Source organism: Barbatula barbatula (assembly GCF_947034865.1).
Source record: "Barbatula barbatula genome assembly, chromosome: 19".
In the NCBI taxonomy this organism is placed as follows: domain Eukaryota; kingdom Metazoa; phylum Chordata; class Actinopteri; order Cypriniformes; family Nemacheilidae; genus Barbatula; species Barbatula barbatula.
Genome location: NC_136782.1, coordinates 9,101,335 through 9,127,657, shown reverse-complemented (window position 1 = coordinate 9,127,657; position 26,323 = coordinate 9,101,335). Strand labels below are relative to the sequence as shown.

The 26,323-nt window shown below is 39.5% G+C and overlaps 1 protein-coding gene across 2 annotated transcripts in view; it reads left to right on the top strand.

Annotated features, from left to right (window-relative positions):
• The window catches only part of dscaml1 (Down syndrome cell adhesion molecule like 1), a 107,562-nt gene that overhangs the window by 19,771 nt on the left and 61,468 nt on the right, over positions 1-26,323 (top strand). The window lies entirely within an intron of this gene.

Genomic DNA, 26,323 nt, shown 5'->3' with positions numbered 1-26,323 from the left:
CGGATGGGCTACAACAGCAGAAGACCCCACCGGGTACCACTCATCTCCACTACAAATAGGAAAAAGAGGCTACAATTTGCACGAGCTCACCAAAATTGGACAGTTGAAGACTGGAAAAATGTTGCCTGGTCTGATGAGTCTCGATTTCTGTTGAGACATTCAGATGGTAGAGTCAGAATTTGGCGTAAACAGAATGGGAACATGGATCCATCATGCCTTGTTACCACTGTGCAGGCTGGTGGTGGTGGTGGTGTAATGGTGTGAGGGATGTTTTCTTGGCACACTTTAGGCCCCTTAGTGCCATTTGGGCATTGTTTAAATGCCGCGGCATACCTGAGCATTGTTTCTGACCATGTCCATCCCTTTATGACCACCATGTACCCATCCTCTGATGGCTACTTCCAGCAGAATAATGCTCCATCAAATGCAAGATGCTATCCTATCAATATGTGCCAACATTTCTAAAGAATTCTTTCAGCACCTTGTTGAATCAATGCCACGTAGAATTAAGGCAGTTCTGAAGGCGAAAGGGGGTCAAACACAGTATTAGTACAGTGTTCCTAATAATCCTTTAGGTGAGTGTATATATGTGTAATAAAAAACTAGGAGAAACAGTTGAGATATGACAGGAATCTCACCTGTGTTTTAAATTTCCTGTCTGTTGAAATGTTTAATGTCATTTACATTGTCTTGCTGTAAACCTTCTTCCATTTTATTTGCACCCATTTTATTTGCACCCACTGTTAGAAAGTTTCAGATAATTGCGGAACAAAAAATAGCATTTACACTTTTCTCAGCATTGTACAGTAGATTGCATAAAACATGGCACTTGCAACACCAAGGTTGTGGGTTCAATTCCAGGAAATACACATACTGATAAAATATCATGTATGATATAACTTGAATGTATTGTACTGTAAGTCACTATGACAAAAGCTTCTACCAAGTGCATATTGGTAGAATAGGTATTTATTGGATGCAGGGTCGAATAGTGCAGTTATATAAATATTTCTTTACTTTCAGAACTATGATTTTGTTTCTTTAGCACAGTGATGTAAATATCCTACGAGATTATGAATATAATGTAATGCTTATGAATGGTTGCTGACCCCTGAAGCAGGACTCTTTTGGGCTGCATTAAGTGTATGTGTAAAAAATGTATTGTAGACTGCACGACTAGGATTTGCATTCGAGAGTTTGCTTTTGTATTTTCCCTTATTTCATTGAATCTGAGGGGTTTTATTCCAAGGTTTAATTAAAATAAAGATGAAAATCCTCTCCTGGATTTCAGTCTGGCTCAAGTTTCTCTCACAGTCTTGCATGGGGAGTTTGCTTAATCAGTCTTAATTTATTTTAGCCTCTCTCAATGTCTTCCATTTTGTCTGGATTGAATAGACACATTGAAAAAGGGACAATTCGACAAAATGGAGTTGGATAAAGACATATAATGACCAGACTATTAACATGAATAAATACTCATTACACATACCTGTATGTGCTGTTATACAAATCATTTTTTAAAGAAATATCTATACATCATTTTAAGGTTGATGTTTGTCTTGCACATTGCAAATTGTCATTTGTTGCCCCCAGCACTGTTAGCTAGATGGCTATTATCTCATTGACATAGATAAACATCTTGTGATATACTGTAATTTGTGATGTACTGACACTATTTGTTTTTTGTCAACGCACTGCCCCGTATGACATATAGTTTCTACCATATACATGTGTGTTTTGTGCAGTGCAAATGCACAAAAATATTTTTGTCTTGTTCAACTTTCTCATAAATCTTTCATTGTTGGTCATTTTCATTTAAGAAATACCACACAAATTTTTCATAGATTTATTCTTAAAACAAAATCACAGAAAAGCCAAACGCTCCACCCGAGCAAGAACACAAACTTAATTCAAGATGTTTCTCTGAATACAATTTATGTTACCTTACAAAATGTTTATATATTATACCTTTATATTGTGTTAAATTCATTAATTACCCATAAATAAAAATATTGTGTCATTTATTTATTCTCACATCATTCCAAACCAGCATGACATTCTTTCTTCTCCGGAACACAAAAGAAGATATTTTGAAGAATGTTTACTTCCATTTTATGAACACAAAACCACTGAGCCATTTCATAAAATATCTTCTTTTTGTGTTTGACAGGTCATTTACAGGTTTTTAAATGACATTAGGGTATATTAATGTAATAACATACATTTTATTTTCGATAAATCCCGACATGTAAAACACAGACTTAGAAAATGACTGAGGAGAGTAAAAAATCCAGTCTAATGTGGACAAGTGATTTCCCACTTTATCAAATTGACTCTATAGACAGCGAAATGATTCTGCCAAAAGTCCGTTGTGTGCGAGAGTTCAAACAAGGCATCGGTTTCCCCGTGCAGCGGACTTCCTACCCCAAGTAGCGCTGTGTGTGCGTCCGCACCGTCTGTGTGAACCCTGGCCCTTCAGTTGATTGGAAAATCAATAGGTGCTGCTTACAGTGGCCAAGTCAGATGGAATCAGTGAGTTGATTCTCTCTCCGCTCGCTCAGTTCATCTTTCTCAATGGAGGTGCGCGTCTCCCTGCCCTTCATGCAGGACCGCGCATTGATCTGCTTTGGCCTCAGTGTCAATGTTTATCAGTATAAGGGGGCCGGAGGTTTCCAGCACGTATTGATCTATTATGTGCACGGGCTCCCCTTTCTCTTGTCACTGATACCGATGTGTAAATGGTCATCTGAGGGGTTTGTGGGAAAATATCCACAGGGATAATCTTGTGTGTTTGTGTGTGGCGTCGTCCCTTGTGTGGCGTTGTCGCTTCTTGCTTAATTGATTAACCGGTCGCTTTAATGGATTAACAGAAGGTCACACTTCTAAGTCTCGTAAACCAACTCTGTCACTCTTTGCTTAAAGATTAGCCAGCACATCAATCGATTTTAAAAGACACACCGAAAATTCAAATTATCCACTTCCTCATGACTAAAATCTGCATTTTGGCCCGCTGGCTTTATCTTGACTCTCAACTTGTATTGCAAGACGCAAACAACGCTATGGTCATGGGTTTGATCCACGTAGGGGATATAATGGTACAGTGATGACATCATACGGTTATACCTTAGTATTTGTGATGTTGGCAGTGAATGTGGTAGGACCGGACAGAGCGTGTGTCTGTGTGTAAGCTGATTTCTGCTGTGTGTCTCATGTTTAAGATGGAGAGATGTGTAAGAGGATCAGGATGAGCGATGAGGAGTTAGAGCAGGATTTACTGGTTAAATTACACTGCCTTTCAATAGTCCATCATTGTTTTAGTTAAGAACCCCTTATTCAGGGTTTACACCAAACGCGAACAATCACGTTCCACGCTTTTTATTATTCGCGGGAACAGATCATTATTTTCGCGTGAGGGAAGGGATCAGACAAATATTTTCAACCTTTGCGAAAGACGAGATTGACACTCGTTCAAGGCAATCGCGCAGCCCGATTCGCATCATGGGGCATTCCCATGGTACACGGTGAGCGGTGGAATTGACGCGAGGCAGCCGCTTTATGCCGATGAGGCTGCTGCAGCCGTGGACGAAAGATAAATATTTTTATCTTCAACTCCAAGTATGCACTTTTCATAAGATATTTTCTCTTTTATGCAGTTTAATATGCAGAAGATTTACAAGTGTCTGTTGATTTACAGACAAAGAGTCAACACTTTACATCTCTGGCACAAAACAATCAGCAGAAACATTCTCAACTTTTTCTTGAACAGTTCTCTTTTACAAGTTTCACACAAAAAATGAACAGCTAGTCTACACGGACTTCATCCAACATCGCACTTAAACCACAGGTCTTGATGCCCAGTTCCAATTCGTTATCTGGGGTCTGTTTTTACTCTATAAATTTTCAGGGTTGGCCCAGATCTTTTCTTGGGCCCCTACAAAAATATCCAGCTGACAATTAAAATTATTAAATTCTTCTTATTAAATACTTACAACTTATTTGTTTGCTCTAGTAAATAATGATCTTTCAGTTTAATCACAGAAAAATGTCAAAATTATGAATGCAATAAAGTATGATCATAATCTGCCCTACCAGAATATTTAATTATCCCCCCCAGTCGACCCAGCCTTGTACCGGGCCTGCACCATTTGTGAAACAATACAATGAAGGCATACGGACCCGATAAAGACGCAAAGGAAAAAATTGTGCAATGGACGCAGACGAAATGATTATACAAGTTTTTGTTTTTATTGCCCAGCTAAGCTTTGCGCCATTGAAAAAAAATACTATTGGGAAAAAAAACACAGTTATTCAAATTGTCATGTGATCGTGGTTGGTGTCTACTGTAATGTCATTGATACTGTAACGATTTGACGTCATTGACCACCAATGCTTTTCAATGATGAACGACTCACATTACCAGAAATATTTGCCGGCTTACATAGAAGATGCATTACGTATCCGATGCATATCTGATTTATTTCCACATGCAGTATGTGAAATAAGAGACCTAAAACAGATCTGAGAAGATGGAAATCCACATGGTGTTTTCGTCTTTACACGTTCTACGTGGGATGAAAAATTGGTATTGTGTCACTTAGACCATGTAGTGTAAAAAGTGCAAAAGTGTTATTCTGTAGTTTATACACGCACATGTGTGGCTGAACATAGGGTCTGCATTTACATCAGTGCTTTTCCAGTGTGATGTTCACTTTTCCTCCAAATCCATTTTTTATTGCCCCTCCCCCATTGATGATACCAGGATGGGGCTCATAACTGCCAGGCGCATGACTTTAATGAAATGTAAAAAAGATGGTGGGATTCTAAATTATTGATCTAAAATGGAAAAGAAATAAAGAAATAAGACCGTCAGCATGTGCGATGTGGAATCATTATGCTGATAGGACTATTTATATGAAGGGCGAGGAAAACTGTTTGCAGTAAATTTTAAAAAGTAGTGCCGTTTGTGAATGTGTGTGTTTGTGTGTGTGTGTGGTTCTACTTCATCTTTGACACTTCAAGGTAAACCATACAACAACAAAAAATCACAAAAAAATTGCTGAAACTATAAAATAATAAAATGCTTTTCTTTATAAAATAGAGTCCCGATTTTTTGTCTATCATCTTTCTTTGTATTAAGCATTCAGAGTCAACATATTTTTTACAGTCCAGTAAAAGACATAGTGTTGATCTTTTTAATCCAGATCTTTTTTAACCCACCCCCGTCCTTCATTTGTCCTTTTAATTCCTTTTTCTCTTCGTCCTCCTGTCCTCGACCTCACCATTTCGTACATGTACGCTACGTTGCCATGCATGCACTAAACAATATACAGATGACAGTAACTGAAATTGAGCTGGTCAAGGCAGGAATGTCGCCACGCCGAAGCGCTCTTGTGTGTTTAACATGTCAATATTTGACTACCTGATAAATCCAGGAGTGTTGCGCATGGATACATCCACAAACTGTGAGACAATTAAACTTTCGCAAGCAGTTTGATTGACAGGCGATCTGACCAATAATAACGGCGATATTATGTGCTTTGTGACTGACACCGCTATTTTCTCCGAGAAACAAACAAGTGCGACAACCTGCATGTTACATATACGAGACAAGATATTGTTGGAATCATTACACAAATTGTAATCGGAAGCGTCCGGGAAGTGGTGTTTTAAGGTGGAATATAATAATTATTGATTTATTAATATTACATGTATGAGCAAGCATGTCTGATACCGAAAGCTTGTCGGACATAGCCACAAGGAACGAAGGAGGACGGGGTTTTGCAAGGGTTAAATGGGCAGGAGAGAACCGTTTGCTTAAAATCTGTTGGTTTAAAATCTACACAAAGTACATGTTCTTGTAAACCCTCTTGGTGGTCTTGGAGAGATTGTGTTTGGGAAATGTATGCACCAGTGTGTGTGTGTATTCATGAGTTTCCATCAGGCAGTTTGCTCAGATTATTCTCCTCCTCGTCTATAAGCCCAAAACAGTGTGAGTTTTATCTTATCTCCATGGCAACGAGTATGAAACGACGGTCTGAATGAGGAAGGTGCGAGGATGCATCGCAGTGTGAATCTTTTTTTATTAGAGTACCACCATGGCGCCACACACACACACATACATACATACAGTCCCGTGCTTTCACAGTTGTGCGCATGCCACAAACACATTCAGAGCGGCTGACAGATTTCCTGCTGCGAGGGGCATAAACTCCAACCTGGACAGACTTCCCAGAAACAAACACTTGTACGGAGAAAGCTCAGAGAAAGGAAACTGAATATGACAGTGGGATTTTGAACAGAAAGTTACTAGATCTGTTTTAGGTTAGCAACTGAGAGTAAGAGTGGACAGTGTCTGGTAGAGAAGTTAAAACACTAACAGAAGTTGAGGTTTAAATAAGTTTATGTTGACATACACAACATGTCTTAGTTTTTCTCCATTGGTTTGGCTCATTTCTTGAAACAGAAATTACATTCTCAAAATTCTAAGATAATTTGGCAAAACAGTCTTACAGTTCAGCACAACACTATAGCTCACTTGCAAAAGCTAACATCTCTCCCAAAACTGTTCACTCATGCTTCAAAACTAAATTCCTTTCCCATATAAACAGTCAGTGCCACGAAAATGACAAAGATCCTTCTAAATTGCTTTGGCTCATTTCTTGAAACAGACCAGACGTTCTCAAAACTCTTAATGCAGAAAAAAGAACTACTTGTAAGTCGCTTTGGATAAAAGCGTCAGCCAAGTGAGTAAATGTAAATATTCTCTACAATAGCGGAAAAAAAGAAAACATCAAATCAGTCAAACACTACAGTTACAGACAATTACATAGGAATGTTCTATGTTCTCCACTAGATCAATTTACTACTGGCCACTACTCCTGTGGTTCCAAACCTGGGGTACATGTACCCCTATGCAGAGGTACTACAGGGGGTATTTGACAGAAAGGGGAGGGGGGAAAGCATCAATGACTAGGCTTACTGAAATGTAAATCAAATATTTTCGTACCTGGATACACAAATCACGTAATACTGAAGCGAAAAAAGTTTGGGAACCACTGCTTTGGATCACCAGTAACTGACTTACATGTACATACTGGTACAGCAGCTCTTTCACTCTATCAGAGTTCCTCTCAAATGGTACCCTGTAAATTTGCTTCATTGTCATCTGATGCTTCTTCAATATACGGTCTATTGTGGAGATGCTTATAAAGTTGACATTTTGGAATATGGCATTGTCTTGTAGGATTGCAGTGTCTCATTGTGATGGCATTATTTGCCATCACCATGTTACAGATCTCTTGTTCATTGAGAAGTTTTTCTCTGCCACCTGTGCAAGGTTGTTGTGGAAAACTGTGTTTTTCCAATGTTTTTCTTGTCATTTTTAGTATCATAACATACCATTGAGGTAAGATATTACTGTAGGCCTATCACACACAAACACACACACACACACACACACACTGTAGAGCGAGGCACATTAGGCTGAACTCAGCGACCTGCCTCCGCCATTGTGAGGCCATGGTTGATGACATGGTCTATAATTGTGGCCCGAATTTCATCCGGGACAGCATGGTTTCTTCGTGCTCCTCTGCCTCTTCCCCCTATTCCATCACCATGCACCCTTACTACTCCTCTTCCTCCTCTTCTTCCTCTTCTTCCTGTTCTTCCTGTTCTTCCTCTTCTTCCTCCTCTACCTCCTCTTCCTCGAGCAGGCAGTTGCCCTTGTTCATTTACTTGGCCAGGTGCCTCCATGTTCAGAAATTGTACTGGTCCTGCAAGGTCGACTCTTTACATACATGTTTGGCAGCATTTACAGTCATGGACAGCACCTGTCAGGTAACTAAACATGCTGTTTAATTGGTCATCTGAGATGTGTGAAACTCCTCCTTCGTTAGTCAAGTTCTAGTTTCACCTGACTGTCAATTGCTGTAATACATTTATAAAATGTTCCAAGGGATTCATGGTATTATGTTCTTGACTAATTTTGACAATTGAACAGACTATTGTGCATGTGATGACTTATACAATGAAATGACGCTGAAACGTTTTGGAGCGAACAACCATTAGACTGAGAATCGACGATCAGTTTAGATCAACAAGATCAATTCAATTGGAAATTGTGCTAAATGTAGGCTACCTGTACTTAATCATTTGCAAATATGTAGTGAGACATTGAGACATGTACTTAGACATTTGCAATTTGATCAAATGAATGAGAAATTCAATTCTGTTGTAAACAATTGCCAAGTTGTTTGGAGGTTTGTCCATGTTGTATTGAGAATGTAATTTCTGTTTCAAGAAATGAGCCAAACCAATGGAGAAAAACTGTAAAGGGATAGTTGACTAAAAATAAATCTTATATTTACCCTCAATGTTGTTCAGACTCTTTGGAATTGAAAGAAACTGATATGGAGACGATATTTTGAAAAAATGTATCTGTGGTTTTGTCTATACAATGAAAGTCAATAGGGGCCAATGTTGTTTGGTTCCCAAACATTCTCCAAAATATCTTCATTTGTGTTCTGCAAAGTTGTACGGGTTTAGAATAACATAAGGATGTGTTAATGATGAAAGTATTTACATTTTTGGGTGAACAACCCTTTGAACACTTCACATTTTGTCAATATTTGCAATACTGATCCTCATGTAATTCCATATCAGTTTCTTTTAGCTAGTAATTTTTCATGTATTATCTCACAGAAGAATGCCCATTTGTGAATGCTTGCATGTAAGAAAAATGAAAATTGCGACAGCACATAAAGGCCAAACTGTAAATGTGCTACAGGGGCACGGCACAACACGGTCATGTCCTAACATGCCCCTCAAACGTCACGAGGTACAACAATACACAGACTCATGAATTATGGAATAGCTTTATACAAATTGTTCTTTAAAGTGAGGCTGAGGATAAATCAATAGTCTGAGCGGCGGATGGAGTGTATGGCTTTTTATTTGGAGGTGCTGAAGGAGAGTTTGATGGATGAGGGAAGAGATAGGCTAACTGAAGTCCAGTGGGGACTCTCCTCGCTGAGGAGGAATTTCACCAGGATGATGTGATGGGACGTTTCTGTCCGCCAGTGCATTTCTGCACTCACATTTAAACACAGAAATATATTTTTTGTCCTTTTGTCGCTTTTGACAGGGATAGTAGAGGCACCAAGGTATTTTTTTTTTCTTTAACAATTGCGGGAAATACCATGGGAGATTCGTTTTTTGTGTCCTAATACAAATGAAAAAGCGATTACGAATGATTTACTTGCAATGCAGCATACCTGTATATGAGTGAATGTAATTGTGATTAAATGAATGAATAGATGTTTACAGTAATAATGATCCAAAAATGTTTTGTTAAAATATTTTGTGGAACACGGCTCAAAAAAATCCCAGGCTTTATCTGCAAGTGAGAAAGTGTTTATCTGTAAACCTAAACCGCATCAATGAATGGCAGAGAGAGTCAGCTGATCCCGCCCAGCCCTCGGTCTGTTACATACAGCCATTTTCTTCCAATCTGCATATTTAGACCCCAGAATCTAAGCAGCACACACACACAGAGGTGAAGATGGAGAGCTGCTTTGTGAGCGTGAGTAATCAGTGCTCTCTTTAGTCGAGCGTGCCTCCACTCCAGCTGCTCCCCCAGCCAACCTCCCCATCTTCTCTTATTCCGAGATTTACAGAAAGATTGACAATATTCCTGGAGAAAGTGGCACAACAAAAATAAAGAAGGAAGGGACAAAGTAGAAGAAAGAGTGGCAGGTGCTGAATTATGCAGATAGTGAGAGCCATGATGGAGATGGACAGATGGTCAGAGAGAGGTGTGTGTGCTTTTAAGTCTCAGTGTCGCCATGGCCCCCGGGGGAAGGGAGGGTTGAAACTGATGGTTTTGTATCCGCCCGATAAAGACGCCCTGCCCGCCCCTTATTTATTTATCCCTCTCTCTGTATCTCCATTTAAGTGCAAGGTGCTAAAGGGAAGGAGGTGTAGAGGCATCCTACCTACTGTGAGCGTTTGTGTGTGTGCCGGGCGAGATGAGGGAAATGGAGGCGTTTATTTATTGATGTGTGTTTACGGGCGGCAGCGGTGGTGGTGGGTTTGAGCGGAGGGCTGGAGGATCGGGCTTGTTTATTCACGGCCGTGTTTGGATGTTTTACAGGGAGAGCAGGTGCAAAGCATCGTCGCCTGTTTAAGAAGGGACACGGCCGAGAGAGAGAGAGAGAGAGAGAGAGAGAAGAAGGAAGAAAGAAAGAGAGTTAGCTAAACATTAAAACATTCAGATCAGAATCTCTGCTGAAGGGATGGATTGATGTTACGTTAACTGCATTGAACTGCATGATATAATCTCATGTGAGTGATGGATGGTTAGATAGATGGATACTGATTTATGGATGGATAGAAATATAGATAGAGATGGATGGATGGATGGATGGATGGAAACGGATCGATGTATCGATAGATACAGATGGATGTATTGATAGATTGATGAATAGATACGTATGGGAGGATGGACGGACGGACAAACGAAAGGACAGACAGACAGTCAGACAGTCAGTCAGACAGACAGACAGACAGACAGACAGACAGACAGACAGACAGACAGACAGATAGCGATAGATAGCGATAGACAGGCAGACAGGCAGACAGATAGCGATAGATAGATAGACAGATAGACAGACAGACAGATAGCGATAGACAGGCAGACAGGCAGACAGATAGCGACAGACAAACAGACAGACAGATAGACAGATAGATAGATAAATAGATTGCGATGGATGGATGGATGGATGGATCTTATGATTAGAGAAAGATGGCGCAGGAGAGAGAGAGAAAGAGAGAGATGTGGATGGAGAGATAGGAAGGCAGGAAGCAGTGCTGTGCGAGAGAAGAATTTCAATGGCACTCCAATCATGCAGCCAGGCTCGTTAGCCCAGAGAACATTTGCATAGAGCCTCTGTGAATTCATTTGGCTCTACCCAGAGAAGATGGCTTCCTCTCTACACGCTTAGTTATGCAGCAAACCCCACACTGCGCTATTCACGCTGCGCTCATGTGCATGTGCTGCCGTTTTGTCAACCTAGCAAATATATGTACATGTATGTTCGTGAATAATATTTCCATGAATTTGTACGATTTTTATGCTGGATCTAAATATAGAGCTTTCTCACAACAGTGGAAGAATAACTGCAAACAGGCGGATTATAATCAGACATTATGCAACCTATTTGACCAACAGAATAATCACCCTTGACGTTAACCAGGATTAGTGTGTGTTGCTGAAAAGGTGTCAGTCCGGTTCACACTTGGAAATGTGTGGGCCACACAAGTGCGGAAGTGGAGATGTGACACGAAATGCGGTGGATGTGTTATTTGAATTATTCCACGAGTCCCTGAACAGAGATTAATGCTGTTTGACTGCAGTGATGATGACTTTGTGTTTGTGCGTGTGTGTGTGAGATCTGGAACTGACATTGGCATGGAGTGACAGATTTCCCTGGGGTCAGAAAATGATTCCATGAAAGAGTCTGTGTGTGTGCTTACATCTTCCGTACACTTTATTCTGTGAAAAGCTGTGACAAATCTTAAAGACAAATTGTCCTTTTAACATCAGAATTAGATGTGTGATCTAATTTTTTACTTCCATTTTACTTCCAGGACTGCCAAATAAAATAAAATGTAATCAAATAAGTAAAATATTTAGGGGTGTGTGAGTACATGTATGCATCAATTATGGCTGTCACACTATGATGTTCACTACTCTGTTACAGTGGCCGAAATCATTAATTATATAGATATTATAATATCTAATGAATTATTTTAAATAAATAAAAAAACTAAAAGGCAACTTTTTTCATTTAGTTTATTTGGGGGTTTTGGTAAATTTTGCTTTGTAGCCATTGAGGCCATTAAGGCAAAAGTATACAGTAAACCATACCTGCAAACTAGTCGCTTTTCTGTGAAATCCTGTAAATCCGAAAAGTTTTTCTCCGTGTGGGGGGTCTTAGGCGTCTACTCTCGAGTGTCCGAAACGGTCAAACACCTGGATTCCTTTGGCCAACCAGAATCAAGATAACAGCTAACAGCGACATCTTTTTTGGTCTTTGGGCCAACCAGAATCACGCATCCTAAACTTCATGTTCGCGCCCGTGAAAAGCATTCCTGAAAGGGACGAACGCAAAGAGTCTGTCAAAGAGAAAATGGCATTGATATTTATTATTCAGTCCACCCCGCTATGTTATGAGAGACAGTTACCAATCTCCCTTTCGAATTATCACTTCTTACCGCTCTGCCCTTCTAAGTGAATAAGGCGCTTGGGTGCGATTGATATCTGTCCGAAGTTTTAGTCGGAGAAGCTGTAGTTTACAGATTATATATAATTATTATTTTAGAGACTGATCAATTCACTTCATTATACATAAATATGTCGTCAGGAGCCGCACGGATAACTTTTGTATTGCTTGTATTTTCTTTTTGACCTTTCTTTTTACGAAAGATCTTAATAAGTCCTTTTGAACTCTTATACCTCGCATCAATTAGGTCCTGCACTTTATCTCTCTTAATAACTCTCTTAACATCATTCGCCCACTTTATTTTCTCAATCCTGCATGTTTTAAAACCAAAACCTCAGACGCGCAAGCGCTCTGCTTTCCGATGGACATGCATCCAGTTAGGAAAGAAGGTGCACCACTCAGAAAATGTAGACAAATGAAGATCATTTTAAATGTTTAATTACGACTTGGAGCATTGCGATCGTGAGATGAGGGCAATGTCTTTATTTTCTCAAATTCCACCCAAAAACATATTTTTTTAAATGGTATCCATCTTTAAGGTGACTGAAGAGTGAATATTACAAAATGGAAAACAGGTTTTTTGAAACATGTTGCTTCTGAATTGACGCTGTCAAAGTATGAAGCGAGACACTAAAGTATGATGAACAGAAATGTCTGTTTGTCAGATTTTTTTTCTTAAAGCAGAACACATTTTTGCATGCATACAAGCACACGTTCTGTGTGAATCCACCCCAACATCTACCTTTGTCTCCTTGGTAAACAGGTATAGCTACATATTCTATAAATTGCCATATTATGTTAAGAATTGCATACAGCTTGAATTAATTGTCTTAATTGTATATAATAAAAAAGACCTCCTCTCTCTCCCTCTTTCTCTCCCACTCACTTTCTTTGTGGAGGTATGATTGAGTACTGATGGGGGAGATGGCTTCTCAATGCATCATTAATGGCTAATCAATGTCCTCTGTGTTATATAGTGAGCGTCCTGGGACTCCCACAAGTCTTTAATCTGGACATCATCTCACTGGCCTCCCAGAATGCCTGCACACACACACACACACACATTTATGCATTTACGGCGGATCAATGTTTCAGGGAAAAGTGAAGTCAGTATCTGTAATGCATTTTGCACTTGCTTTATAGCTGTGTAATTTGCAATTTGTGCATCATTGCTTTCTAAGACAATGACTCTGGCAATTGTTTAAAGTTATAGTTCACCCAAAAATCTACGTTTTGTCATCATATACTCACCATTATGTTGTCCTTAAGACCTTCTTTTTATTTTAAACATAAAGAAGTAATTTTAACAGATGTTGCCAGTTTTCCTAGATAATGAAAGTCAATATTGACTATAATTTTTCTAATGTCAGCATTTTTGACAACTAACCCTTTAAAGGTCCAGAGCATCGAACCGACCAACTGCTCATTCCACCTCTCACTCCATTTTGAAGTGGTACGGTGGCTGACATACCACTAAGATGTCATCATGTTTATTTTCCGAAGGAGATAACATATTTACGAAACACGCTCTGTAGAGTAGTTTGTCCATTTAGGGCTACTGTAGAAAAAACATGACGAATTCCAAGCAAGTGACCCGTGGTGTTTGTGGATAGAAATAGCTCATAGGTAATAACAACATAACGATGCATAAAGTAAAGTCTTTATACACGTCTGAAAATATAGTTATTATCTATATTATATTACATTTCTGTCAACAGATCTTCCAAAAATTACTCTTTGGACCTTAACCTAAAAGATTGTGCGACTTTCTTTTCTTTTCTTTTGTTGAATAGGTTTCAGCACAGCTTACAGTCTGAGTGTAGTTATTTATGAATTAAGAGTGTGTTGGTGTGTGAGTAAATACATGTTTTGTAGCTCCTCTCTTAACTTCTACCTCCTCAGGCTCTCCCTCCTTCCACTCGATTTTCATCCTTTGTTTCTGGCTCTTCACAGCGTTTCAGGCGCACCTGACCCCCTCTCCTGTTCAGGATCGTTATTTCTCTCCTCGTGCTCATCTAACTAGCTTCCCCATCCATCTCTCCTCTCTCATCCCTACCACCTGCCCTCTCTCTCTCTCTCCATGCCCCTGCTGAAGTATTAGACAGTATGCCTTTCTGTGCTCTCTGCCGAAGTCCGATTTCTTTGGTCCGGTATCCACACTTTTGTCATTTTTCTTTTTGAATCTTGTGAGTGGAATATTGACTCATTGACAAAAAAACATTGACTTTGTGTCTTGACAGCTAACTTTTACCTTTAGGGTTGTTTTCGGTTTTGGCTCATGTGGTTACTATGGTGAGCTTGGTTTCCGATCGTTTGAAATTACATTGTTTGGATTGCTTTATAGTAGCAAAATTTCTTCACCGGCACGATTGCTGATATCTGTCAATGCCGATGCTGATTCTTAACCTTTGAATCACTATTAATGTTGAACATCAAACTTAACATTTTCTATATAAAGAGCACAAATTCATTGCATTTTCCTGTCTAGTGTCACATCTCGTAACAATTATACCAGGTGACTTATTTGTATGAATTGTTTTTACTGTAAAATAGTTGTTTTTCTGTCGGATTAGAATGGATTCTTAAGTAAAGTTTCCTAACATGCCAACCTGTTCTCAAGGGACTAGTAAGTATATTACGAAGTGGCTAATTCATATGAATTTGTACAATGTGATTCGTACGATTAATAGAAAAAAGCAATACGGAACCCCCTCTCCTAAACCTAACCGTGGCTGGCCTGAAACCATATCTTACAAAGTATCCGATTAAAAACATACAAATTCACACGGCGTAGCCACAAAAAATGATTCCTGGAAGATTGTGTTGAAAATGCCTGTTCAATTCCCCCCAACATACACGAGAGAGGTCTGTCATTAGCACACAGCGTCATATTGTTTTCAACATGTCTACGTTCATGTAGCTGTCTCTTCAGCTGTCTGCTTGGTTAGGCAGGTATAAGTGAAAACACATGACAAGGAAGCTTTCTAAGCCTGAAGATCCCAGAAAAGGAACACGATGAAGGGTGGAGGGGTGGAGAAAAGAAAAAAACAGGCATGTAATTTGAATCTCATATACATTTCAGTTGAATACCAGCCTAGCCTTGATACAAATCCTCTGGAGACCACCCCAATCCCCCTCTTCATCTCCTCCAAAGCGTACGCGGGCACGCAAACACATCTCTTCGCAGTCACAGTACCTTTAATACAAGGCCTAGGGTATCCGAGCATGACCGTCTGCCATGCACGACAAACACACAAAACACGTACTGTTACACCGACTGGTGTTGAGTTGGTCTTTCAGCGTGCATGGGAACAGATTGTTCTTGATGCATTTGCTGAGCACTTGAACGCTCACGGTCTTGCTAACAATAAAGCGACACATTTTTATTTATTGTGTATTTTAAATGCACATTTTCGATGTGACCTATTAGAATAAGCTATAAAAAAGTATTATAAAAGCAGTCCACATATTCACATCAACATAGAGCGAAGGGTCGCTTCAAATGAAAGTGACCGAATCCATTCACAAAGGGTCATTCTACAAGGCCCCTGTGTACAGACTGTATTTTCCATTTTATTCAAGATCTTAGGGGAGATTTTACGCACCCAAGGATTATCACAAGCATGTATTATTCCATTACATTTCCTAATTTGTTAGCTTTTACCAAGTTGCAGGTGAGAGATGGCACATTTTAGATTTAAAGGTGCACAGAAGCTATATATGACACTTCTCTCCTCCACAGTCTTGTCAATGAAACGTTAAAATGGCCATAAAACACATTACTTAAAATAACATCTCCGTGACAGACAGCCAAACAAGTGTGTGTGAGACACCAGCACCCCATTCACCTTTCAGATTATTCAGCTCTACAAGATTTGTTCGCTTCAAAGGTTTGTTCAAAGCAACAGTCATTCACGAACGAATCATTCCTCTTCTTCTTTCACCTCATGACCTTTTAGGTCTCTGTTGTTGGCATCCATCTCGGTTTGTTTTTATGCCTGTGGACACTGTGTTTTCTGTCTCTTCTGTATGTTCACATTCTCCCTTCTCTCTCTCTTTATTTTCTCTCTCTCTCTCTCTCTCTCTCTCTCTCTCTCTCTCTCTCTCGCTCTCTCTCTCTCTCTCTCTCTCTCTCTCTCTCTCTCTCTCTCTCTCTCTCTCTCTCTCTCTCTCTCTCTCTCTCTCTCTCTCTCTCTCTCTCTCTCTCTCTCTCTCTCTCTCTCTCTCTCTCTCTCTCTCTCTCTCTCTCTCTCTCTCTCCTCTCTCTCTCTCTCTCTCTCTCTCTCTCTCTCTCTCTCTCTCTCTCTCTCTCTCTCTCTCTGAATGACAAGAGATTCCCTTGTTTATTTGAGGGGAAAACAGACACGCATTCATGCTGTTTTGCATCTCTATCTATCTCGCTCTCTTCGGTCGCACTTTCTGAGACTCTGTGTAGATGGTGTGTTTGTAGTATTTGTTTTTTCCCCGATGAAATGGACTTGATTTAGGAGTCTGTGAAGCTCAAATACCTCAAGAGCAATGTGTCTAAACAAATACTCTCCACATTGGATATATATCTATACTCTGACTGCACGTCAACAATTGTGTTTTTATTTCTCTGGTGGCTTTTAGAAGTAACATCTGAGACATCTTGAGTTGATACTCAAATTAAAGATGACTGAGAACTTCATTACCTGTCCGGAGTGGTGAAAGCGCGGCCTCTGAGAAATAAAATTACTGCTCCGATTGTTTATATGGAAAAGCGTAAATGCAGATCGTAGTGTGAATGGAGTGTTTGCGTGTGGGTGGAGACACGCAGAGGTACAAGTGTATATTTATCCGATAGAGTGCGCGTTCTGTTCTCACGCTGTTTTATTTCCTGACCCGACCCACGTCTACTCATTGATGTGAATCACTGTGTCTTTCTCTCGTTCATTTTCCCTCCATAGATCCTCCTTTTCTCTTGGTTTCAGGTTGGGAATGTGTTTTATTAATGTGACAGGAGTTGTGCAGCTCTCACGGAGCTCCTTAAGTTTTACCTCCCTCTGTTTCTCTCTCTTTATCGTCATCCATTTCTTCATCCACCCATTACTCTTGTCTTTCTAGTCCACCCATCTTCCGTCTTCTCTTTCGGTCCCCTTGGCCTCCAACAAGGGTGTGTGTTTATGTGTGTGGTCTACGTCAGCTGCGGCTTCAATTACAATTCATCTCCATTAACCTAATTTGGTCTTTGTGAGAGAGTGTTGGTGTGGTTTAGTGTAAGTCTGTTTTCTGCACCTCTAGCCTTTCTTGCTTTTTTTGTTGCCAGTTTGCATTAACATTGACTGTAGAGTTTCTAAGCAAAGGGAAATAAGGTGAATGAGAGAATATGAGAAAGCGAGAGAGAGACGTGGGCAATGGGGTAAAAAAACAGCCCTAGGTTGTGCCAGATGGCAGACCCCCACACACACACTCCATTGTTTTGTTCTTTGCTAGAGATGGGTGTCAGGCTGTATAACACACATGCAGGTAGGCACATCACAACCCAGACATTCAACTGCTCTGATGAGTCAGCTATCTCACATATATTTATGCCAAACTGAATGTGAAATAGATTTATAGTTTTATTTTTGTATTGTTAATATTTTTAAATGGCTATTATTTTATTTTTATTTTTAAATGTAATTAAAACAATTCTTAGGTGCTTCTGACATTATTGTCGTTAGCTACTGTATTTGTATTTTTATTAGTCGTTTTTTTTATTAATTGTTTTAGTGCCTTATCATCCGTTTGTTTGTTTTATTGTTGAGGCAATATTTCTAATTTTCATTTAGGATTTAAAATAATATTAAGGCTAATGTTTGATTCAATTCACATAATTACTTAATAGTTTTAGTTTTAGTAAACTCTGGTAAAAGTAGAGATTTTTCTGTCCTCTTTTTATTGACAGGATATATCAGCCCTGATCATAGTCTGCTTTAACTATCGACCGAAAGCACCGATTATTGACCGATACCGATTATTGGCCGATATATCTGTAATCGGTTTATGCAGAACATATAACTGTTTTTCTAAGCTTGAACAAGATTCACATCTCGATGGAATTCGTAACAATTTTACAAGGGGCTTATTTGTATTAATAATTCATATTAATGTTTAATTAATACCGGCGCAGATCCAGTGTTAGTCCTGTATGCAAACATCAGTGACTTGAATCTTATCAGGGCTTCAACCAGTAGCCAGTGGAGAGAGATGAAGAGCCACATGAGCCCTTTTGGGCTGTTGAAAGACGCAGCGTGCTGCTGCGTTTTAAACCAGCTGGAGTGGTTTGATAGCCTTTGCAGGAAGACCGGCTAGGAGAGCATTGCAGGTTGGATGCTTAGGTAAAGTTTCCTACAATACGTAACTATTTTATAAAGTGGCTAATTCAATAAATCGATCAAAACTGATTATTGGCAGATACAACGATAAATCTCTAGTAAAAAGTTCACCGAAATATATTAAATGAGGAAAATTCTTAGGTGCATTTTACATTATTGTCTTTCGCTACTGTACATGTATTTTGATTCTTCGTTTTTTTCAATTCATTATTTTAGTGCCTTATCATCCGTTTGTTTGTTTTATTGTTGAGGCAATATTTCATTTAGGATTTTAAGTTATATTAAGACTAATATATTATTATTTAATAGTTTTAGTTTTAGTTTCGTAACTATTTTATAAAGTGGCTAATTCAATAAATTGATCAAAACTGATTATTGGCAGATACAACGATATATCTCTAGTAAAAAGTTCCGCCGAAATATATAAATTCTGCCACCTCTTTTTTTCTGGAACTTTGGAATTTTTTTTAATGAAAATGTACATTTCAAAACACTATTGAAAACACATTGAAAATATTGTCCTCCACCGAAGGTCAAATCTCATGCTTGATCAAATTTAGTGTCGCGTTTGGTTGAAACACATGAGAGCCGATGACATTTGACGTTGTGTGTGTCAAACCCACTGAGACACTCTTGCAATAGAAAGCATTTTTAATTAAAAGATCATTAAATCGGTCGATTGATATCATGCAAATCCTTTCATTTCTGTCCGAGCAGTTTCGCAGGTGCGTTTCAATAGCGAAGCATTATTTCAGAAACAGCTGAGATCATTAAAACCCAAGCATTAATATGACGCTTAGTGCTGCAAACAGTCAGATCTGAATAACCTAGTTTTATTTTAAGACTAACAGCAGCCACATCACACATATGGACCGGGTGCCATAGCAACTCTTCTCACAGAATGTTGGGATGTTTGTGCAGATATGTGCTATGTGTGTTACTTGATTTGGGTGACTTTGAGATATTTGTGTGTTTTTACAGTGTGTTGTGATTTTTTGTACTTTTTATTGATTTCGCATGTTTGTTTTGGGGTGGACGGCAGGGCAGCGTCGTGTCTCACGCTCAGATTAGTAATCTGTGTGCGATATGACATCTTCCCATATTTTCCGTTAAAATCAATAATCCTCTCATGGGGCTGACCCTGCGGCCGGCGTGCTAATGCATGGTCCACATACAACAACACACACATACACCAATAAACATGTTACATTGATATTTACATAATCTTGCATCGATGTTTACACAATCAAACAAGATCGAAAAATTACTCAAACCATGCACACATTAGCATTTTTTTCTCTCTTTGTAGGTGTTAAGTACGTGCATGTGTTTTCGTTCTCTTGTCCTCCTTTTCCCTGTTGCGTAAAGGTTAAACCCGATGTGACCCATAACCCAGACATCCAGAACATGGCTTTGTCTCTTTAAATGAGTGCGTGTGCCTGGCTCTCCATCTCAGCCCTGCCATCCCAATCATTCAAATGAACACCTAGGAAATTGGAATTGATTCGGCCCCTTTGTGCATGCGACTGTGTGTGTGGGGCCTTAAACAGGATAGATTGTCACCCTCATGCAGGCATATGCACGTTCACACACAGTTTGAAGAGTAGGCGAGCGAGCTTCAAACTAGAACGTCAACGTGTAATGCCAGGGAGATTAAATGTATGTTTTTTTTCGCTCTTGATAAGTCAACAGGGTGTACCAGCGCTCGGCTAATAGGAAGACCGCTTGTACACACACGCACCGTGTTGCCAAGCAGAAGCTGCCGGCGCTGGAATGAGCGTGTGCATGCATGTGTTTGTGTACGTGCATAAATACGAGGGGCGGCTAACGATTTCGCATATCACATGCTGTAATACCAGATGTACTGTATCCTCACCGCGCACACAAACATCTGGGGCCTTCATGCTGTTTAGAAATTTTTTTGAGAACTTCAAATATAAAAAACAAGAGATACAGTGGAGCCGACGGATTTATGGGTCACCAAATGCATGTTTAAATTTTGAGCAGGCACTTAAGGGGACAGCACAGAAATGCATATTTCTGGATAGACATAGAAAAACAGCTTTAAGTGTGCACGTGCTGCCAGAGCAGCAGTTTTTAATGGGAGTGTGTGAGGTGTGCAGAGAGAGAGCGAGAGAGAGAGAGAGAGAGAGAGAGAGAGAGAGAGGATGGGGAAGAGGGGAGAGAATGGAAGCCTTAATGGATTCATTTTTGCTTCACTAATTTTAGGGCCTTTTAACAGCATGTGCCTTCTCTCCCCCCCCCCCCCCCAAACAGCCCCTCCACCTCTTTTTCTCTGCATCTCCAGTTAATTTAATGAAGAGTCGCCCGATTGCTTTTAGCATTAATATTCCAATATGGAGTGGTGTAAATAATAAATGCTTCTCTCTTTCTTTCTTTTGCTCGCTCTCTCTCCCTCTCATGGATGATGTTGAGTCCCATCTGTTGTGTCTTTGGTGCTACTGACTGAGCACTCCCTCTGGAGAGAGAGAGAGATGACAGGGAAAGGAGAAACATAGCAACAGTATGGAGAGGATGGAAAGGTGTGTCTGCGAGCAAATCTGTTGTGATTTGGTTTAGATAGAAGGAAGATGGAAAAGATTGCAATTGGAAGTGAAGTAAATTTAGAGGGAAAAGCAGCAGTCGTTGCTCTTGAGATTGAAAGGAGTTCTCAGCTGTATTTTCCTCTCCGCCTGTGTCCGCGGGCTGTTTCATTAAATCTAGAGGCCCCTTGCAAAATTGTAATGAGTTCAGCTAATTAATTTCGACCATGTCAACAGATGGCTAAGACCACATGGCTTCTGCTCATCCTCATACACAAATGCACCTTGCAGCATTATCAGCCACCATTTTGTCACTATACTTAGTGCAAATAGTTTTCTGTTCACTTGTAGTAGGCTTTGTAAATTTAGTATGTGTCCAAAATTGTTTATCTAGGGACCTGGGGGTGCCCTGGATAAAAAAGGAAAAAATGCATGTTTGTGGTGTTAAAGCTATCACTTGTGGTAGGGCTTAGTTTAATGTTAATCAGTAGGAATCATAACTGGCTTTGTAAGAAAACAATAAAGTTATTTCACCTTAAGGGAGCTAAAATTTGTTTGTATGTGTGCGTAATGTACGGTGTCAGTTTCACATAGAAAGGCTGATCGATCTCCTGTCCTTTGCTCTGCTCCTCTGGAATCAGAGTTGGCCCAGAGTAGAACCCTGGGGTACGCCTGTGTGTTCTCAACCTATTAAACAATTATACACACACAGGGCCTTCACCTCAGTCCTGACACACACACACTAACACACTCATTTCCCTTCTTTCACCTCACCAGTACTAAAACTGCTCAGAAGTGCCTTGTTCCTTGTATGTTTTCAACATAATTGTTTTACAAAAGTCACTTTCTTAATAGCTGTTTCTTGTCTTATAGAAAACAGTTCATATGCTTTTCAAAAATAGTTTGTTTCTTAATATTTCAGCAACATTTATTAACTTGCTCCGCGTAGATAATGGCATTCTTTTCCATTCTTTTCCTTCAAAAACCAGGAACTTTTACAAAACAATTAATTCCCAGTGGATAATATAAAATTCACTTTCACGTCTCATATAATGGAAATAAAACAGGTTGCGAAAACCGTTGCATGTTGATGTTAAACTCTCCTGTATGTCAGGGGACAGTTGCCGTTTTTCACTGGAGAAAAATTATGTATGAGAGAACAAGCGAATAAGCAGCAGAATGGTTTCAGCAGGTGTGTGTTTAGTGTGTGTAAAGTGTGGTGAGCACAGACAATCTGTCATGGACAGGTCGGGTGGAGGGGAGTGTAGTTTTAGAGAAAAAGAAACCAAGAGGTAGAGAGAGAGAGGGAGACTACATTAATGGCTACATTTGTCTGTGCGTCCGTGCGGCCATGTAAACACAGCCACGACAGAGAATTGTTCCATTCCTCCACTTAACCTTGTTCCCCCAAACTCCCCCCCTTCCAACCACCAGCCCTATCTCTCTTTCCTTACATGGCCCCTCCACTTGTGCTACCAAAGCCATTTCACAGATAGTTTTAGTCCAAGTACACAAACAGAGGCCCCCATTAAAGATTAACTGTTGAGGGGAAGTTTATACTGCAGCCCCCACCCCCAGTGTCTAAAAGAGGTCACAATACTCTAAACAGGTGTGCCTTGTTTTAAGGGACATTTGTCATTCTGCTAAGATTTAAAGCATCAGCATTTTAAATCACGCACAGAGTACACCAAAGCCACCGGGTCAAAAATTGCTTTGTGATGCGACTATGATGCACTTTTAGCTGCTGGGCTTAAGTCCCTTAAGGGATGTTGCTAAGTGAGAGATGTTCCTAGGTCAACATAAGTTTGTCAACTGGGTGATTTCCTCAATGGCGACAACACCTTTTGCCTAAAATGTAAGGATGTAACTAAATATTCATCATAAGGACTTCACAATATAAGATTTGCACTACATAATTATCAAGAACCAACAACATCTCACAACAAAAACATAACTATTTTTCCAGGTGGCTAATTTTGGTAATTCATAACAAAGCATACGATCTCATTTGTACATTTTAGTACTATTTGCTTTCATGTCAGTGACTTTTAGGGGTGGGGCTTCAGTATCGCTTTTTTCTAGTAACCGTACGTTTTTGTTTGTTTCACAACGTACAAATTCTTAAGTATTAGCCACCTCGTAAAATAGTTATGAATTTTCATGACATCAGGTTCGAAGGACAAAAGAATGTGCGATAATTAATATTTTCACAATATCTAAATATACTAAATATAGTCATTAGCTACTGTATGTTTCCATCCAAAGTTACAACTATTGCGCAAAACGGGAATATTGAGGAAAAATGCTTTAGAATAAAGCACTGTTTCCATCAAGTGGGTCAAAGGGACAATATCCCAATTTACTGATAAAGTAACGCCAGAAATGGAAGATTTGGCGACAAGAATACTCAACACAGTCTCAAGGCAGTTCATGGCATAGACACGAAACTTGGAATCTATTAATTCGAATATCTCCATTTTTTTCATGTCAGAGACCACAACCTTTTTTTAATGTCACTCAGAACGACTTTCTTTTCGTGTTACTCATCACGACTTTCAATACACAGACTCCGTGTGTATTTACATTTACTGTATATATTTATAGCCTGATATCAAAAGAAGTTTTACATATTTTAGGATGTGGCTGGCCAACACCTTACTTTACCCAAAACCCTTGAAACCCAAACGAATGAGCCACCTTATAAAATAGGTATGAACTCCCATCAGATTGCGTTGATATATACTTATACATATGAGAGATATCTCATATTAAAATAAATTCGATTGAAAGTCGTGCTGGGTGACAAAAAAAGTTGTGCTGACACGAAAAAGGGGGAAATTCGTGTCAAGAAACACGAATGAATAGATTACAGTTCGTGAAATTGTCAAGAATTACTGTGAAACTGTGATGGAATACTTAAGGTCGTCTTTATTACAATGAACAAGATCGGGCCACTGGTTAGTTAGTCAAGTCATGCCCTCTATTGAAGCAAAGTCATATATTCTGTAAATAAATGTCTTTACATCATAGTTTCTGCACTTTTCTTTCTTATCTAATTTAATTGAGCGCATACGTTTTATTTGGACATTTTTAGAATTCATGCACATCTCAGTGTTTCCATTAAGTGTATTTTATACGAAATTATAAAATCTGCATAAGATATGTGTGGATGTGTACCCTTATAGATTATTTCAACATTAGGTAGCAAAAACTATAAAAAGAACAAAAAAATGATGGTTATGCCCCGGCTATACTTTAATAATATTGTGCTCAAAATGCACTTGGCTCAACAATCTGAGAGGGCATGTGCCTCCTCGGTCTGAATGGGCATGACGTTCTGTATATTTTAGAGGTCATGTTGTCTCTTAATGTCTTCCACGCAGAGACTGCGTCTTTGTCAAAACCCCAAGTGGCGTGTGTATGTATGCGTGTGTATCTCAGAGCCTGTGCGTCTTTGTGCGCCTGTCAGTTTGTGTGTGTCTGGTGCACAATAGTGGTAATTATGTTGGCTGTGGGGGCTCAAGGGGAGTGTGCGAGTCTGTGTGTGTGTGTGAGAGCTGTAGCGGGGGGCAGCAGTCAAACAATAATATAATCAGAGGCTTTTGTGTGGGTAGGGCAGAGGGCAAGACTATGTCAGCTGTTATTGAGTACTTATCCCTGTAACAGACCATTCATCACACACACGCACGCGCGGCCCACAAGCCTCTCACAAACACAATAGCCAACTACCCTGTACACATATCTCAAACTGTACAAAAATACTCAGCAAATATAAAAAGGACACAGCGCACCTATATTCTTTCAGTTGGCACACAATAGCTCAATGGAGGAGAGCGGAGCTTGTTAACCTTTGAAAGACTTTTGTGTCGAGCTGCTCTTTGAAGCCAAACGGCAAATCGCCACAGAAACAGCGTGTGGTACGGCTTCTGTCTCTGAGGTGACCGGAGTTAATCTCTAACTGTCCACTCTCCTTCACACACAGAGTCATAACACAAGACCACTTACACACTAGAAAAAGCTCTGACAGAGGGTTAGATTGTATGGTCTGTTTGAGAGTCTGTAAAGAGTTTGATATCAATTGAATACAGTGGTGATCAGTGCCTCCTCTTCAGGGGAAGCAGTAACGTGAAGCTCGGAAAAACATGTATGAAGCCCCTCATAGGTTCATGGGATGCGCCGTTTTTTTTTCCATTTAATCCATATGTGCTGTGTCCATTCGAGTCCAGTGTCTGTTGAATTTCAACGATGAAACATTAGGAGTGACATGAAGTCATCCATCAGCAATGTGAAAGGCTGACAGCATCACAAGGTGCATGAAAACTGATACAAAAATCCAGGTTCTCACATAATTTTGTTCAAAACTTTTTCTAAAAAAAATGTAGAAATATTACTTTTTTAATGCTTAAAAGTCAATAAACTTGTTTTCTTTGCCGTATCTGAGGTCTGAAAAATGTAGAGCATCTTTTCTGTTATTTTGACCCATTTCTCCAGTTTTCATTTTCTGCAAGTAAATACAAATAGAAACAATATTTATATATGAAATATTGTTAGTAGATCACAGAATGAAACAAAATCCTCTTATCATTTCACCCAAACGCATACCTATAAATAGTACATTCGAAATGGTCTTTTAATTTCTTTCCATGGCTGTATCTATAATGAACACAAACACTTAGTACCTCAGTATTTTATTATAATGTTGTATGAAGAATTCTGTGCAGACTGGTCTAATGATTATAACAGCTCTGGTGTTCTTTAAAGCTGCAATAAAAGCCAACATGTACAGTATGTGTGTGATCTGTCTGTGGTCTCTAGGCTTATCCATGACCTGTCTTTACTGCATATCAGCTGAGAGTATGGGAAGATTTTGAACTATGCGACTCTCTCTGATGCTCCCTCCCACCTCCTCTCAGGACTGTGTCCTGGATGATAAATAAATGTTTCTCTTTGTCTCGTCATCAATAATGCATTCTTCTTTTAAGTGCTGATGTGAGTTCTTCCATTCTCTCTTTCTCTCTCTCACTCACTTACTTATTTGTTCACTTTATTTTATCCTTCAGCTGAAGGTAGATTAGTAAACTGAGAGATTGAAACAGCGAAAATCACTTAAAGTCTATTGTTGCGTTAAAAGTATCACTTGTGGATGTGCGCTTGGGGATGT